Source organism: Balaenoptera acutorostrata, chromosome 6, assembly GCF_949987535.1.
Source record: "Balaenoptera acutorostrata chromosome 6, mBalAcu1.1, whole genome shotgun sequence".
NCBI lineage: Eukaryota > Metazoa > Chordata > Mammalia > Artiodactyla > Balaenopteridae > Balaenoptera > Balaenoptera acutorostrata.
This window is the reverse complement of record NC_080069.1, coordinates 73,588,736-73,607,204: the sequence shown is the minus strand read 5'-3', so window position 1 is coordinate 73,607,204 and position 18,469 is coordinate 73,588,736. Positions and strand designations below refer to the sequence as shown.

Below are 18,469 nucleotides of genomic sequence, written 5' to 3'. Positions count from 1 at the left end.
GGAGTGACTGTTAATGAGTATGGGGTTTCTTATCGGAATGATGAAAGTGTTCTGGAATTAGATAGTGGTGATGGTTGCATAACTGAAAATATATTCAAAATCACTAAATTATACACTTTAAGAGTAAATTTATGCTATGTGAATTGTATCTCAGTAGGAAAATGACTAAAAATGAAGTAAAATTTCAAATATAAATCCACTAAAAATTCAGAATCTGCCACACTTTTGATTAGGTTTGTCTCCTTTTGAGGACCTACAAAATAAATGTGTACTGACTAAATGTAAGGAAGGAGAAATAAAGGATGGAGGGCACTTTGTGCATGCAGGAGCCCCCTTGGGAATGAGTATTCTTTTCATAGAATCATAGACATTTGGGGGAGGAGGGATTTTAAAGAAGATCCATTGAATCCATATAGCCTATTCTACAGATGAAGAAACTGAGGCCAAGAAGGAGGAAAGAGTTTGTTTACTGTCACCCTGTGAGCTGGCAAAGGAATGAGGCTAAAAGTGAGATTTCCTGCCCCTATGTATCTGTGAGCTGCCCTTTGCTTGTCTTCTTCACAGACAGGGGCCATCATTTTCAGGATTTTGCAGGTGTGCTTTGCTGTGAACATGTAGGGATTTCACAGCCTCTTCTCCCCAGAGGCTAGCATCTTGTGAGGTTTGGTGACTCTTCACTGTAACCTACTTGCAAAAACACCGTGACTGCCTAAAGCCCCTCTGGGTGTGTGCTCTGCTGGAGAGCTCAGGAGGCGAGACCCTTCCCCGCTCCCTGCTCCCCGCGCTTAAGAAAATCAGTGATTGGAGAGCTGGCATTAGTGTTCCTTGTCTTGGTCATACTTGTCGGTCCTCCCGTCCTGTTTATTCAAACCACCTTCAATTTGAAAGAAGCCTCAAGTCACAGCCTCACTTGCACCCACTTAGGTTGCTCTGAATCGAGTGTCTGACTTCCTAGCTCGGTTCTAAGCTCCCCAGGCAGGCACTGTGTCTTCTTTGGGGTCACCCGAACACCTGCACCCTTCTGGACACGCATTCTCTCCTTTTCACTGAGGACTCCGTCCTGCATCCGAGCCGGCGCGAACGCACGGAGGACACAAAGCCGGTCCACAGACTGTCCCGCTCAGGCACCTGCAGGAAACCAGATCCCTGCATGCTCCAGAGTCCCGCTCTCACCAGGGGCCAGGAAACAAACCGACACCTACTGAGCAATTTCTTAGTGGAGGGAGGGGGCAGTAAATGGTGCTAGGCGGGGGTGTTAACCGTGCCAGCCTCCCGCGTCCAGGTACTCCTCTGGGCCAGAGATGATAGAATGGATCTGACGCAAGTCTCACTGGGGATGGATTTTTTTTTCCTTCCCTCGGGGAAAGAAAGTAAACACGCGTCGGCAACAGGAGCGTGCCGGGGCGGAGGGAGCCGCTCTGCTTGCTTCTCGCGGTGCCGAAGCCAGTGGGCCTGGGTAAGGCGGCAGAGGTGCGCCAAGGTGCCTCGTGGGCCTGGTGGAGTTGGAGCGGCGCGCAGGCGCACTGGAGTCTGCCCGCCGGCCGGCTCCGGGGTACAAAGAGAGTGCCGCCGAGAGTCGGGGTTCCTTGAAGTCTCGGGAGCCGCCTGGGGTTTCGCAGGCCTGAGCTGTGCCTCCGTCCCGCTCCGGGACGCAGCCACAGTCGTTTCCCAGCCGGAGTCGGAGGCTTGTGGGTCTCCGACTTCCTCGCCTTTGCGGTTGCAGCGGGGCCCAGGTGGTCCCAGTACGTTTCGGGGTTTAATTCTGGCGCTTGCGAGCTGGGGCTGGCTCCGCCCTCCCCCCCCCCGCCCCGCCCCGCCCCGCCCCCTCCTCCGAGGTCCGGGAGCCGCGGGCGAGGCAGAGGGGCTGGCTGGGTGCCGCAGGTTGAGAGGAGCTACTGGAGGTGAGTGGCGCTGCGGGCTGCGCTGCACCCCCTTTCCCGTGCGGGTCAGCGCGGGGGCGCGGGGCTCCGACCCCTGCCCCGGGCCGGTCTCCGCGCTCAGCCAGGCCAGCTTGGCGCGCGCCGGTGGCGGAGGGCAGCCCCCGCGGGCTCCCGCTCGCCCGGTTACCCCGGCGGCCTTAGGACGGGCCTAGGGACGGGGTCCGAGAGGTTGCTGCGGCCCCGCGGTCCGCCGTCCCTGCGCGCTGCGGCGGCGGGGCTTGAGGGTTTGGAAGGGGAGCGCGGCGCGTGCGGCTCTGGGGCAGCGGGAAAGTCCGGGCCGGGCCGAGAGGCGGGAGGGTGCGGGCGCCTCCCAGGCCGGGACGCACGGCCCTTGGGTGTCCCCGGGCCCTTTATTAGCCCGGGTAGGCTGAGAGAACTCTCCGAGGCGTCTCCCCTGGAAGTTTCCGGCTCCGCTCCGCAGGAGGGAGTGGCGGTCGACCCGTTTTCTTCCTCGGTCGCGGAGCGGCAGGTGGCCTCGGGTCGCCCTCAGCCGACTCCGAGATGGCTCCAGCCAGGGTTGAAGGGGCCGGGAGGTGGGGGAGGAGTGCGGGAGCTCTGGGCCTCCGGGGCCGGTCGAACCCTGCCGGGACAGCGTGGGCTTCTGGTGGTCGTGTCGAGGCAGGGTGCAAGCGCCCTTAAGCAGACTTGTTCCCTCAACGCCCCCCCTCTTCCAAGCCCCTTCCATGCCCACGGCAGCCTCCTCCCCTTGACCATTCTTCTCCGCCTGGGTCCGCGGGGAACTTTCAGAGGCAACTCTTCGCGGTGGGTCCTGCAAGTCAGCAAGAACTTGTGCTGCGCCGGGGTGACTTGACGAGGGCTTTGGCGAGTTAGCGTTAAAAACAATCTGTGGCGTCCCCCAGCGCCCGCTCTCTGCACATCGTCTCTACGGAGGTTCGTCGAATTAATGAAACACTATATCAAGACGGGAGCCCTGAGACTAACAAGGAAGGTTAATCATCCAGATCTATAATTGTGCACTTTCTTGCCCCAGCTTCATCCCATCCACCTCTGAGCTGGATGGAAATCAGGGCCAGTTTCCTCGTTTTTAATTCATGAGTTTATTCACCCTGCTTTTTAGGTTGTACTTAGCTGTCCATCTGCTAGTTGCTTCTTTCATCCAGCTTTCTCTACAAAAAAGTTGGGCACTCCCACATTATTTATTTTAAAAGTTGAGATATAATAAACGTTCCATAAATTTACCCATTTAAAGAGTATAATTCGGTGGTGTTTTTGTTTTTGTTTTGTTTTAGTATATTCACAAAGTTGTGCAGTCGTCCCTACTGTCTAATTCCAGAACATTTTCATCACCCCCAAAAGTAACCTCGTGCCCATTAAGCAGTTATTCCCCATTTCCCCTTCCCCCAGCCTCTCACTCCCTCATTATAAGGTGAAGCTTTCCCAAGATAGAAGTTGAATGAGAAAACTGAGAGATTATTAACTTCGGCCCTTTTTTAGTTAGTAGATTTGGGGAAAGGTGCTGCTGCTGAAGCAGTGGAAGAAAAATTAAGAATGGGCTGTCCTCTGGTGAGATTTCAGTGTCTAAGGATGGAGGAGAAGCTGCCAGTAGAGGAATAATTGCCTCCTTTAAAAATACACAAGTTAGGAACTTCCCTGGTGACACAGTGGTTAAGAATCCGCCTGCCAATGCAGGGGACACGGGTTTGAGCCCTGGTCCGGTCCGAGAAGACGCCGCAGAGCAGCTAAGCCCGTGAGCCACAACTACTGAGCCTGCACTCTAGAGCCCGCGAGTGACAGCTACTGATCCCACATTGCTGCAACTACTGAAGCCCGCACACCTAGAGCCCATGCTCCGCAACAAGAGAAGCCACGGCGATGAGAAGCCCCCACTCGCCGCAACTAGAGAAAGCCCACACGCAGCAATGAAGACCCAACGCAGCCAATAAATAAATAAGTTAATTAATAATAAAAACTACACAACTTAGGAATGCATTTTATCCTTGTAGGTAGGGCACGCCAGTGCTTTGGGGGCACTTTCAGCACTTTAGATTTGCCAAGTCCACAAATCACTCCAGTTGAGGTTCTGCCTCAGCAAATGTGAGTTCTGTTTTGTGTATGTGTGTGTGTTTTGGGGGGAGGTGTTAGTTTTGTTTTTAAAGTATCCACCCCCCGCCCCAAGAAAGAAACCACAGATAAATGGCCACTAGAATGGATACATTCAAGACTTGGGTTCATTTCATGAGTATCAGCACCTGCTCTCAAATAGCCCTATGAGCTACTGTGCTCATGCATTAACCCTTGGTCTGAGGTGGAGGAGGAGGATGGGAAAGGGTCTAGTTGGAGGAAATTCAAGAAACTGGGGAAAGGAGTTGGAGAAAGGCTGAAAGGGGATTACTTGTGGGAGCTGAGGTCTGTTAAAATGGAGAAGGGTGAGCAGATTCAGAAGCAGCAAAGGGGAATCTCAGTGAGAAATTTCAGACCCTTAAGCATTTTGTTGGACTATTTGTGCATGCTCTGAAAATCACGTTTTAGTGAGCAGAGCTGAAGCTATCCAAATTACACAACAACCACCGCACTTCTCTTCTGCCCTCCAATCAGTTGAAGTCAAGTTGGTTTCAAATGTTACAGGATATTTTATGCCTGTTGCATGGGTGGCTTGGCTTATGCATCTTTTTTTAAAAAGTAATTTTAAAGTTGAACTATTAACATACATATAAATCTTAAGTGTACAATTTGATGAATTTTCACAAAGTGAGCATAAACTTATAACCAGCACTGAGATCAAGAAACAGAGCATTGCCTTGCCTTTTTCCAGTCACCCTGTCTCCCCAGAGGCGACCACTGTCCCAACTATAGGTTAGTTTTGCCTGTCTTCATGGTCTGTATACACATGGGATCATACAGTATGTTTTTGTGGGGGGTTTTGTTTTGTTTTCGTTTTGGTTTTGGTATCTGGCTTCCTTTAGTCAAAATTATGTTTGTGATATTTAGCCGTGTTGTTGCATGTGGCTGTATTTTGGCCATTATCATTGCTGTCCAATGTTTCATTGTGTGACTGTGCCACAGTTTATCCATTCTAGGGTTGATGGGCATTTGAGTAGTTTCCGAATTTTGTCTGTGGGGAATAGTGTGACTGTGAACATTCTACTACATGGCTTGATACACATTACACATTTGTATAGGGGATATAGTCAGGAGTAGAATTGTGCTTAACTCCTCTCCTCCCTCTTTCCTTTCAAATAAAATTCAGTGAAAATTCCTCTAAGGTGAAGGCTGCTCCACCACCTTTCATTTAGAACAAACCAATATCAATGAACTTTAATAAATAATAATTACATTTCTATTTTATGCAAGGCCCTGGTGGGGGAATTCAGAGACTAAGACCCTCATATGGTTCATAGCAGATGGGGAGATGTAAGGATACAGAATTGGATAGGAGGCAGAAGGATGGAAATACCTGATATAAATGGCTCATTGGAAATGTAGGGGAAATTAACACCGAGAGATCTGGTTGATGTTTAGGGAGATTGGGCCTTGAACAATGTGTTCAGGTGGGGATTAGAGTAAAAGGCATTGCAGTTTAGGCCATGGCTTTTGAAGGAGCAAGGAAGTCCAGCAGTGCTTGACACATGATAGCATTGTCAGTCAGTCACATGCTTAGAGACCCAGGTGAATGGCAATTTGAGATTGTGCCCTTCATCCAGTGGCTCGTGATTATGAACCAGCCTGGTGATCTCTGTGGAAATGTTGTAGCTCTGAATCCAGACTGGCTAGTTTGAATCTAGGTGCTGCTGCTTGCTGTGTGACCTTTCATATAGTTACTTAACCCCTCTGTGTCTCAACTTCCCATCTATAAAAAGGGGATAATAAAAATCACTCCCCTGACAGGGTTATTATGAGGATTAAATGAGTTAAAACACATAGAGAGCACATTGAAGATTGCCTGGTACACAGTAAGTGCTAAACATGTTTGCTGTTGTTTCTTTAATTTATAATTGTTTAAATTTCTATAGTAATATTTGTACATAGTAAGAATAATGAAAATAACAAAGAAGGGTTTAAAATGAAAGCTAAAACCCATTACTCTTTTCTGATCCCAGCTCAACTATGTCTGTTTTTAGTACTTTTGGTGGTTATCATTGAACAAATTAACTTAAAATTTAGTGGCTTAAACAACTGTTTCATGGTATTATGTGTCCTGTGGGTCAAGGATTCAGGCAGGGCTTGGCTGCTTCTCCTTGTGGTGTTGACTGTCTCTCTACTGCATACACCTGGTGAATGGGCTGGTCTGGAGGGTCCAGGAAGGCTTTGCTTCCATGCCATGTGCCTTGGCAGGGATGGCTGGCAGACTGGGCTCAGCATTAACTGTTGACTAGATAGAGTGCCTACACACGGCAGCTTCAACATGGTGGCCCCAGGTAGCTGCACTGCTTACATGGCCATCACCTTCCCCCAGGTATTAATCAGGGTCTGTAGAGAAACAGAAGAGTAGGATGTATATATGTTTATAGAAAGATTTATCATAAGGAATTGGCTCACACGATTGTGGAAGTCAGTGATTCCAGAACCTGCAGCGTGGGCCAGCAGACTGGACACCCAGGAGAGCTGGTGTTACAGATGAAGACTAAAGGCAGTCTGCTGGAGAATTCCCCCTTGCTCCGGGAGGCCAATCTTTTTGCTCTATTCAGGCCTTCAACTGATTGGATGAGGGCCACATGTTATGGAGAGCAATCTGCTTTACCCAGAGTTTACCAATTAAAATGCTAATCTCATCCCAAAACACCCTCCAAGAGGACACATACAATTAACTTGAGCTATGAGTGCCTCAAGTGAACCAGTTGGAAGCTTCTTGGCCTTTTATGACCCAGCCTCAGAAGTTACCTAACTTCCCTTTTCACCGAGCTCTGTTGATTGGGTCAGTCACAAAGCCTGCTCAGACTCAAGGGGAGGGGACATAGACTGGCCACTTGATGGGAAGAGTGTCAAAGAATGTGCAGCCTTCTTTTTAAACCTGCCACAGTCTACACTTGTTTCACAAATTTGACAATAGCTCTTAACTTCCTGCTAAGGAAGAACTGGAATTTGTATTACCTCCCACCTCTCTTATTAATTTTAGTTCTCTTTTTTCAGTTACCTTTGTAATTTTTTAAAAAATTAATTGTTTATTTATTTGGCTGTGTTGGGTCTTCGTTGCTGCGCGCCGGCTTTCTCTAGTTGCGGCAAGCGGGGGCTACTCTTCGTTGCAGTGCGCGGGCTTCTCATTGCGGTAGCTTCTCTTGTTGCGGAGCATGGGCTCCAGGCGCATAGGCTACAGTAGTTGCAGCCCCCGGGCTCATTAGTTGTGGCTCATGGGCTCTAGAGTGCAGGCTCAGTAGTTGTGGTGCACAGGCTTCGTTGCTCCACGGCATGTGGGATCTTCCAGGACCAGGGCTCGAACCCATGTCCCCTGCATTGGCAGGCGGATTCTTATCCACTGCGCCATCAGGGAAGTCCCTACCTTTATAATTTTAAATAATGTGTTCCACACTTGACAAGGCCGTGGCAGGTGGAACGCTCACGTTTGTTGGAGTGTTTGTGTGTGTTTGGGAGGGGCAGTGAAGGAGAATAACAGAACTGTCTTGAATGGGGGACATCTGACAATGAGGCTCTTGCTAAAACACTCCAGCCACTAGGCGTGTGAATTGCCTTGACCATGTACTCTGCGTGAGCAGAGCAGGTGACATAATCCAGCAGTTTTTATTTTCTCTCTTTGGCTTCTAAACGCAGGTACTCGTTTGCCTTTTCCTTTCTTCAGCTTTGCATTTGAAATATGAATGCTGGAAGCAAATGATATTCTCATTGATGAAGAAGCTTAAAACAGATATACTGTTGAGCTGGATATTTGTGTATGGATGTATACACCAGGAAAACCTGTCAGAAATAAGTATCCTTATGTTTCTTTTGTTACAGAAGCAATCAGTTAATTGGAGAGAGTTATATATTTCAGGAACCCTGTAGCTCTGTTTTAGGGTGGTTTTTTTCCTTTTTAAAAGAATTCATTTAGGGAACTCCCTCTTGGTCCAGTGGTAGGACTTGGCGCTTTCACTGCTGGGGCCCGGGTTCAATCCCTGGTCAGGGAACTAAGATCCTGCAAGACACTCGGCGCTGCCAAAAAAAAAAAAAAAAATCATTTAGTTAATGGAATTGACCAATGGGGCATAGTTTAAGTCTCAGGAGACATACTAATACATTTTTATAATTATCTAATCCCCTGAGAAGCACACAAGAAGAACCTCTATTCTTGTTGGTTTACAGTTATTGCATATTGCAGTTAAAACTCCTTTTAATATTTATTTTATCTAATTTTTGGCTTGATTAGAGGCAAGAATGTAAATTTGTTGATATTTGCATTACATTTTTGGCTACATTTGTTCAGATTTCTGTTGGTAATTCCGACTTGTTTACCCTTTGACCTTGGGGAAAATATGAAAAAATAATTAGGTAGAAATAGGTAGAAATCAAGCCTGAATTTATTCATCCTTCCTCCTTTCCTTCCTCTCCCTTCCTCTTCCCTTCTCCCTCTCTTTTGTATTATTCTTAACAGAACTGCTCTTTCCTACAAAAATACCTGTTTAAGAGTAGCCCTTTTTAGGGGCTGGAATTGTCCCTATTATGTGATGTTATGACTCACTTTTCTATGAAATACTCCCTCATCTCCCTTCCCCAAAATAGAACCATAGACCCAAGCTGATCATCTTTGTACTATACCCCATTCCAGTCACTACTCTAGCCCAAAGGATATTCTTCTAATATCATTGATTACTTTTGTCAGATTTTTGAACTTTATAGAATCACAGAGTGTGTACTTTCTTGTGTCTGGCGTCTCTCACTCCATGTCCTATTTGTAAGATTGATCTGTTGTTGTTTTATGTGGCTATGGGTTGTTCATTTTCATTGCTTATTGTATTCCATTGTGTGAATATACTACTGTTTATCCATCCTACTGGAGATGTACTTTGGATTGTTTCCAGTTTGGGACCAATAATGAACAGTGTTGTTCTAAACAATTTTGTGCATGTTTTCTCATGAACCCATGTATACATTTCTGTTGGATAATAACTAGGAGTGGAATTGCCGGGCCACACAGGTCACCTGTAGTAGAGACTGCCAGAACGGTTTTATTAATTTATGTTTCCAACAGTGGTATGTGAGTTCTAGTTGCTCTACATTCTTGTCAATTCTTGTTAGTGTATGTTGTCTTATTTTAGCCGTTCGAGTAAATGTGTGTTGTTGAATTCCCCAGATGACTAATGAAGATGAGCACCTCAAAGAGAGCTCATGTTCTTTTTGTTTTATAGCACAGTGAGATAGGAAAGGTAGGCCAGTTAAAGAATTCATTGAGGGCTTCCCTGGTGGCGCAGTGGTTGAGAATCTGCCTGCCAATGCAGGGGACACGGGTTCGAGCCCTGGTCTGGGAAGATCCCACATGCCGCGGAGCAACTGGGCCTGTGAGCCACAACTACTGAGCCTGGGCGTCTGGAGCCTGTGCTCCGCAACAAGAGAGGCCGCGATAGTGAGAGGCCCGCGCATCACGATGAAGAGTGGCCCCCGCTTGCCGCAACTAGAGAAAGCCCTCGCACAGAAACGAAGACCCAACACAGCCAAAAAAAAAAAAAAAAAAAAAAATTCATTGAAACTTTATATCAGTTTCTTAACTAGTCTAGCTTTTCTGTTTTTCCATGCTGTATAATTCATTTCTTGTGAGTTTTTTTCTTTTAATTGGTGGGAGACGCATCTCAAGAGATTTACTACTAATAAAAGTTTAAAGAGTGGAAATTTGTGAATAAACTCTACTGGTTCTGAGAATTAAAGTATTCAGTATATTTAAAGACTGAAATTTTGCTCATGCTGTCTTACTCTTTCAACTTTTCTCATTTGTTGAATCAATCTATTGATTTTTGCTATTCACTGTGAAATTTTTATAGGGGAATTTGCATGGGTCATGCTCTGTAGTTGGCCAGGAATTAGATTTCCACATGAAAATGTAAAAGAAGAGTTGAAATCTTGGTGCGTAATTTTTTTTAAAGATTTATTTTTTATATATATATTTATTTATTTAATTTATTTTTGCCTGCGTCGGGTCTTAGTTGCAGCACGTGGGATCTTCGTTGAGGCATGCGGGATCTTTCATTGCAGCGCACGGGCTTCTCTGTAGCGGCATGCGGGTTTTCTCTTCTCTAGTTGTGGGGCGAGCTCCAGGGCGCATGGGCTCTGTAGTTTGCGGTACGTGGGCTCTAGTTGAGGCGCGTGAGCTCAGTAGTTGTGGCATGCAGGCTTAGTTGCCCTGCTGCATGTGGGATCTTAGTTCCCTGACCAGGGATTGAACCCACGTCCCCTGCATTGTAAGGCGGATTCCTTACCACTGGACCACCAGAGAAGTCCCTTGGTGCATAATTTTTTAAAGGAAAAACAGGGGTTGTCCACACAGGGATAAGTTGGATATTGTGAAGCTTCAGTGTCCATGCTGTAAGTTTTTGCCATTTCTTAGAAAATGAAATAAGTAGTTTCGATGAAACTTAACATATGATTTGGTGGGCTTGAGTTTATTTTGATTTATTTTCTGTTGGCCTTTTGAAATTCATCCTTCCTCTTCTCTTTAGGGCACCTATTTTATCTTCTCAATTGTTTCTTCTTGAGGATTGTATGCCTCTTTAAGAATGCAACCTGGCTCTGTACTTCCTCAGTGAGTATGTTCTGTCTTCCCTTAAATATTACTAGGGGTATTACTGACCAAGGGATAGACACTATTGGTCTTAAATACTTCTAAGGTATTTGTGGCTACTGTTTGGTTTCTTGGAGGCTTAAATCCTGTGAGGCATAACCTGAAGTGTATTTGGAGAATCCAGGCTTCTGACCTTGAAGGCAGAATAAGACTTATCTGTCTTTGGAAACATCACCCTTTGCTCTCCTTTAGAATTATGACTCAGGAGTGGGAGGAGAGTTGGCTGAATCCCTATCAAAGAGAGGAGGCTGGGAGAGAAATGATTGAGGTTTACTTACTACAACTCAGAGTTTCTCAGCCCTGGCAGGGTTTCAGTCACAATTGGGAGAAGCAACTCAAATAGTTCACTGCGATGAAAGTTTGTGTATATTGTTTAATTTTTGTTTTAATGTTGAGAGAATTCAAGGTTAGTTCTCTGATGAAGTCATGTGAACTTACTTGTGTTCTGATATGTTTTTATTTGGGGGAGGTTGGAAAGGGGAGCAGTTGCAGCTGTCGACTGGGATCTGAGAATCGTTCATCATGTTGAGAATGACAGCCATGTGGGAGGGGGACACAGTGTGGAGACACTGCCTTGAGGAACACAGGGGGCTTTTTGTGGAGTGGCCAAGTGGGAGGAGAGTGACTAAGTTACACTTTGTAGGCATTCAGCAGTATTTGTTGAATGAATGTGTATACTTTCATCAGTGGCATACTAAGGCTGCCAGATCTGCATGAGGGTATCAATTCATCAGTTTTTATAGTGGTTTAGGTGCCCACAGAATGGTAACCTATCCTGCAGGCGATCAGGAATTTCATGCTTCCATCAGTTGAAGTTTAAACATTTTGGTTGTAAAAAGATTAGTCCTAACAAGATTTGACCCCAGCTGCCAGGTGTGTATGAGAGTCAGGTGTTGATTCTTAGCACTTTTCTCCACACACACCTTCTTCTGTATGTATGAACTTAGAGGCCTGAGAGTACTATAAGTTATCCTCCCCACATTCAGTAGACTCTTTTTGTTTTCCAGGAGAGTTTTAATCAATTTTAGTTTAATAGAGAAAGAGAACTGTTTCTTTCATTTGTTTATTATAACCAACGTCAGGGAACAAAAGGCTACTCTTTGGAAACCAGGAAAAGCTAACTGGAAGGACTTGGTTTTCCTTTGGTGAAATCCCTTGTGCTCATATAGCTTTTTCACACCTTCTAGAGAACCAGAGTATCTCTCACTCAAAAATAGAGGGCTGCTATGTCTGGACTCATTTCTGCCTGTTGTTGGGAACGGTGTGCCGGTGGTTCACCTGTTGAAGTCAAGAATGAGTAAGAAGTCCTTGAGGACTCTTAGCCAGCCCAGAAAGATTCAGTAAAGTACCCTTTAGTACAATGGGAAAAAACTGTTACTTTCCTGCTCTTTTCACCTTTGCCAGTAAAAGGAGGAAATACTGCTTAAGGGCTTGAAATTTATCTAGTTTATTAATCATTTTCTTGGGAACTTCCTCTTTCAAAGAAAAGGTGTTGTGAACCTCTGGCATCACATCCAAGTTAACCAAATAACCTGCTTACCAGTTGACCTCATTTGAGTCCTGACTTCAAGCTGTTCTTCACATGTCAATGTCTGTATTTTAGCCTAGGTCCCAGGTAGGGTTGTGGGTGCCAAATTCACGGAAACTATCATTCTGAGCATCTCCTTTTCTCTACTTGACCCTCAATGACCCAGGGCAGTTTTTCCTTTCCCATCTCTTCCCCATTTCTTTTTTTTTTTTTAATTTTATTTATTTATTTATTTATTTATGGCTGTGTTGGGTCTTCGTTTCTGTGCAAGGGCTTTCTCTAGTTGTGGCAAGCAGGGGCCACTCTTCATCGCGGTGCGCGGGCCTCTCACCATCGCGGCCTCTCTTGTTGCGGAGCACAGGCTCCAGACGCGCAGGCTCAGTAGTTGTGACTCACGGGCCTAGTTGCTCCGCGGCATGTGGGATCCTCCCAGACCAGGGCTCGAACCCGTGTCCCCTGCATTAGCAGGCAGATTCTCAACCACTGCGCCGCCAGGGAAGCCCTCTTCCCCATTTCTTAACCTTTATTGTTGGATGGGTTACATTGAAGGGACTTGGTTCAGTAAGGGCAGTGGTTAGGAGCTTGGGCTGTAGGGTCTCAGGTCTACTGCTTCCTGCCAGGCATGTTTTTTGCTTTTGTTTGTTTGTTTTTGTTTTTGTTTTTGCCTCTGTGTGTCTGAAAAGGAAGAGTAATATAATCATGCCATGGTGTTTAAGTGTGTCTTGGTGTGGGGGGGAGGGAGGGAGAGAGAAGAGGGAGAAGAGAGGTAAGATAAAGGAAGGAACATTTAGGATATAGTATTTCCTGACTGTAAATCTCCCTGGCACAAAAAATCTCAAAAGAGCTATCTTGTTTGCTTATGGCCAGAGAAGCAGAGAAAGGGCTGTGATCCCAGGTGGCACATAGTAGATCAAAGAAGAACCCTGGGAGCAAGTAAGAGGGCAGAGGCAGACTCAGGGACCTGGGTCCAGTAGGAAACCCCAACTCCATGTAGTGCCACCGCTCTTCTCCCTTCTCTGCATGCTCTTCCACAGTTTTGCCTGAGCAGAATAACCTCTCTCTGCTTATAACATGGGGATGATGAGAGGTACCACACAGAGGAGCTGCAAGGATCAATGAGGTAGTAGATGTGTGAGCCCTACCCAAGCTTCCTTGAAATCTGATCGTTGGAGAAGCCTGTTGCTCCTTCTGCTGCCCCAGGCTAAGGAAAACTTTCACAGGCTATTGAGGATAGTAGGATTCCTGGTAACTCTGGAGCTGTTGAGGTTGGGATATTTTTCTCAGGGGGTACTGGGATGGGGAGAGAAATGTTCTTGGTACCATAAGTTTGTGCTCTGAACATCTCTTCTGGGAAATACTCTGGACCGTTGATTGTGCTGAGCTATGCTGGAAGCATGCTGTGGGACTTTTAAGGGCTGGTGGTGCAAACCATTCACCATTTATAACAATGTTTCCAGGGTATGATATGTAAATACCCTTGATAAACTGTGGGCATACTACCAGGTGAGTTGGTGATTCCTTGTAGCTGAAGTTTTGGGGCAAGTGAGGATAATATCACTATATTTATAGTACAGGGCCTATGCAAAGGCTGGGTCCCATTCAGTTAACTGGTCAACTTTTCTTAAATCAGTGTCTTTGTAGACCCAGAGAGTTGGATCTGTTTCTCACAGCAACATGTACTATTTTGTCTGTTCTCATGTTCATTAAAATTAAGAACTTCCATTCAACAGTACAAATTAAGAGTGCAAAGAAAGGCAAGTCACAAAGTAGAAGATATTTGTCATAACATATATCCAACAAGAAACTTGTCCAGAATATGTAAAGAACAGCTACAAATCAGTAAGAAAAACAAAAAATAATTTTTAAAATGAGCAAAAGGGCATTCAGTATCATCAGTCATCAGGAAAATGCAAATTAAAACTATTATAAAATACCAATACATACCCACCCAAATGACTAATATTAAAAGAAAAAAATCCTGATAACCAAATGGAGATATAGAAAAGCTCAAACTCTCATACACTGCTGATAGATGTGTAAATTGGTTTAACTACTTTGGAAAGCTCTTTTTGTACTTATCCGTAAAACTTAACGAACTTATATCCTGTGATTCAGTAATTATACTCCTAGATATGTATACCCAATAGGAATGAGTGCATATGCACACCAGAAACATTTACAAGCATTTGCATTTCTATAATGGAATAATAGAAACATAATAGAAACAATCCAAATATCTATGATTGAGTAAATGAATTGTGGTATGATTATGCAATGAAATACTACACAGCAGTAAAAACAAACTACTGGTACACAGAACGTGATGAATCTCATAGATATTATATTGAGTAAAAGAATTCAGAAATAAGTGTACATATTGTATGATTTCATTTATATGGAACTCAAAAAGAGGTAAAAATACTTGATGGTGACAGAAGTCAGAATAGGGCAGAAGTGGCACAGGGATGTATTTACTAGGAAGGGGCTTGGGGGCACTTCTGGGGCCTTGATGATGTTCTCTATCTTTGATCTAGGTGCTGAAGACTTGGATATGTTCATTTGTAAAAAAAAAAAAAAAAAAAAAAAGATTCATCTTGATATTTAAGATTTATGTACTTTACTGTATGTGTGTTTTTCTTTAATTTAAAAAGTTTATTAAGATCAAGCATTTAAAAATAAATAAACCCCAAATTAAAACAAACTAATAAGGCTTATTGGCTGCATAAAAGAGAAGCGCATTTCAACTGGCTTAAACTAACATCAACAATAAGAAATTTGTGCTGAATTGGGCGATTGGGATTGACATGTATACACTGATGTGTATAAAATTGATGACTGATTTAAAAAAAAAACAAACAAACGGGGCTTCCCTGGTGGCGCAGTGGTTGAGAGTCTGCCTGCTAATGCAGGGGACACGGGTTCGAGCCCTGGTCTGGGAAGATCCCACATGCCGCGGAGCAGCTGGGCCCGTGAGCCACAATTGCTGAGCCTGCGCGTCTGGAGCCTGTGCCCCGCGACGGGAGGGGCCGCGATAGAGAAAGGCCCGCGCACCGCGATGAAGAGCGGTCCCCGCACCGCGATGAAGAGTGGCCCCCGCTTGCCGCAACTGGAGAAAGCCCTCGCACGAACCGAAGACCCAACACAGCCAAAAATAAATAAATAAATAAATAAAAATCAAGTAAAACTTTAAAAAAAAAAAAAACAAAAACAAAAACTTCTGCCTGGGCCCCAACCCCAGAGAGTAATTTAATTGGTCTGTGGTTGGACCTAAAAAACAAAACAAAACAAAACAATAAGAAATTTGACCAAAACAAATACAAATGAACAACAACCAACCCATTAAGGATTTGTTGGAAGGAAGGAATCCAGTGGAAACCCAAGGGCATGGTAGCCCAGCCAGTCTTCCTGGGCACTGGGGAGTTAGGGCTGGAAGTTACGGTTTCTTTTGGACACTCATGGTATCTTGTCTCTAGCATTTGCACCATTCTTTGGTGTTTCTCTACAGACCACCTTTCTCTGTTTCAGCTCACACGTGGTAGAAAATGGAAGCACAGTTCTTGCTTATCATGACCTCCCATTTCAAGCCTAAGTTTTTTTTTTTTTTTTTTTTTTTTTTTATTTTTTATAGCTACTTTATTTATTTATTTATTTATTTTTGGCTGTGTTGGGTCTTCGGTTCGTGCGAGGGCTTTCTCTGGTTACGGCAAGCGGGGGCCACTCTTCATCGCGGTGCGGGGACCGCTCTTCATCGCGGTGCGCGGGCCTCTCACCATCGCAGCCCCTCCCGTTGCGGGGCACAGGCTCCAGACGCGCAGGCTCAGCAGTTGTGGCTCACGGGCCCAGCTGCTCCGTGGCATGTGGGATCTTCCCAGACCAGGGCTCGAACCCGTGTCCCCTGCATTAGCAGGCAGACTCTCAACCACTGCGCCACCAGGGAAGCCCTCAAGCCTAAGTTTTTTATACCATACGGTTAACTCTTTCTAGCCCTCTCTCATTCCCTGCTGATCGGCTTAGCCTATGCCTCCTTTTTCCCTCTTAGAATGGGAACCATTGTGTTGTTCCAGTGAGCTGTGGTCAGAGAGTCTGGGATCAAATAGAAAACAGAGAGCAGCCAAGGCTAAGGATGGGTGGATTTTTCTAAAAACGGAAATGTATGTGGGAAGAAAATGGTTGCCATCCTACCACATGTTCTCCTGCTGAATGTCTGCTTCCTCCATCTTTTCAAACCACTATTTGGAGCAGGGAAAAGAGTCCCCAGGAAATTCTTTCTTCCCGCCCAACCAAATCAGACTGTCATGGTCTGCCTCCAAACAGGACACCCCAGCAGCTTGGCCCTAATTTCTTGTTGAGCCTTCTCTACCACAAACTAGTCTTGCAGAAGGAGCTGTTGTTACCTTGTACTATTTTGCAATTATGGAATAATTTCCCAAATGCATGCTGATGTACACCTTCTGGGTGTAGCTTTGTATCAAATATTTTTCCTAACTTGATTTGAACGTAGCAATGCAGACAGCTTTTCTGATTATCTATTATGGGTTTGCTAACCCTAGAGGAGGGAACCGTGGGCCCCCAGATTTAGGACTTTTGAAGGCAGAGTATAGCACTGTCTCTCTCCTAGTCCCTTGGATAAGCTGTGGATTGTCTATAAACCTTGACTTAGTGTATGCCTGAGTGGAGATTTTTAGAATTGCTCTTGATCTTTCCCTGGGCACCTTCTCACTCTGCCTTTTTTTTCACTGTTCCCTCCTAATTAAACAGACTCTTACCACAGCCTCTGGATATGACAACCTGTCAGCTTAGTCTTAGTAAGTGTTCTGAGTTTCTCTGGACTTCTAGCTTGCCAAGACCTCATCGCAAATTTGCAAGAGGTGGTGTTGAATATTTTTCCTTCAGAAATTAAGTTTTTAAGTGAATTCATGTATATTTTTTATCGGAGTAGCTATGAGAGGAGTATTAACTTTGGGCATTGTTTTTCTTTGGCTTCTAGAAAAAAATTTGAGAGATCTAATAATTTTCATCAAGTTCTGTTCTACTTGATCATTTGAAAGACTATTTGCATCATCAGATCTTATATCTGGTGAGTTAAGATTTCCAGGCAGGGACTAATACTAAAAGTTGAAAATGAACCTAACTTAGACTTTTAAAAGAATGATTTCTACATCCTGTAAAATCTCAGGCAGTTACATTTCCTTGTTTTGCTAGGAGACTGTTATGCCAGTTAAATTTGTAACCTTGTTTCTTGTTTTATCCTCACATCAGTTAGAGATTAATTAATTACATGCCAGTGGAAGGGTAAGCTGTTGAACCTTATCTTCTTTGAACCTACTGTTGTTCTCAACAAGGTCTTCTAAAGGTCAGTCAAACAAGTAACTTAAATTTTCCCCTTCTCCCTAAAGGACATATTTATAAAAGTAAAAACTTTAATTAGAAAAAGGCAGATGTTATTTTCAGTTTATTATATTCTTATGCAGATGGTTAGCATGAAAATTCACTGGCACTAAGACCTACACATTCATCCACCTTTATTAGGCTGCTCTGGGTATTAATTATTCCATTGAGCATTGAAACATTTTTTGAAACAAAACATTGGCTTCATTTCTCAGCTTAGACTAGATGATGCTCAATGGATTAAAACAACATATTTAAAATTTTTTGTTCACATTCCATGACAGCTATGGCTCTGCTCCAAGGGTCTTCTTTGCTCTAGATCCAGGCTGAATGAGCCACCCAGTCTGGGACAGAATCTCATGGGGGTAAGAAAGGAAATGACCAATCCATTCATGGCTATTACTGCTTCTGCTTATATGATACTTCCACTCACATCCAGTTTGTTGAAGCAAGTCACATGGCTAAGCCTACTAACGAAAGGGTAGGAAAGAATAATTAATACTTCCATCTGGAGACTCTATAAGTCACATGGTATATGAGGTAAAATCCTCTTATGGGGAGGGCGGCAAGTAATCGAAACATAATCTACCATAGTGGAAAACTGTATTTAATTCAGAGAAGTTTAATGGCCTGTATGCTGATTCAGAAACAGCTTTCGGAATCGATTAAATCTGTATTTCAGGGTTTATTTTGAAAATGTTATGCTTCAGAAATCTGCCTAGATATGGAAAACAACATCTAATTTTTGTACAGGACTGATGAATCTTTTATGAGCTGCAGAACTGTACCCACAATTTGGTAACTTTCCACTCATGGTTTTTCAAGGGTCTAGATCTGTATTTTAATCAAGAAATGACTCTTCTTACTCTCTGGACTTTTATTTCTTGATTTTTC

General features: G+C 44.5%; 1 protein-coding gene across 4 annotated transcripts in view; it reads left to right on the top strand.

Moving 5' to 3' along the window:
• Nucleotides 1–1,756: 1,756 nt before the first annotated feature.
• The window catches only part of KANK1 (KN motif and ankyrin repeat domains 1), a 195,762-nt gene continuing 179,049 nt past the window's right edge, over nt 1,757–18,469 (top strand). For 2 of the 4 annotated variants that reach the window (XM_057548529.1, XM_057548530.1), the window contains exon 1: nt 1,800–1,901. The gene's annotated coding sequence lies outside the window, so the exon portion shown is untranslated. Of the gene's footprint in view, nt 1,902–18,469 lie in introns of all 4 variants that reach the window. The other 2 variants (XM_057548528.1, XM_057548527.1) reach the window with 2 other exon arrangements.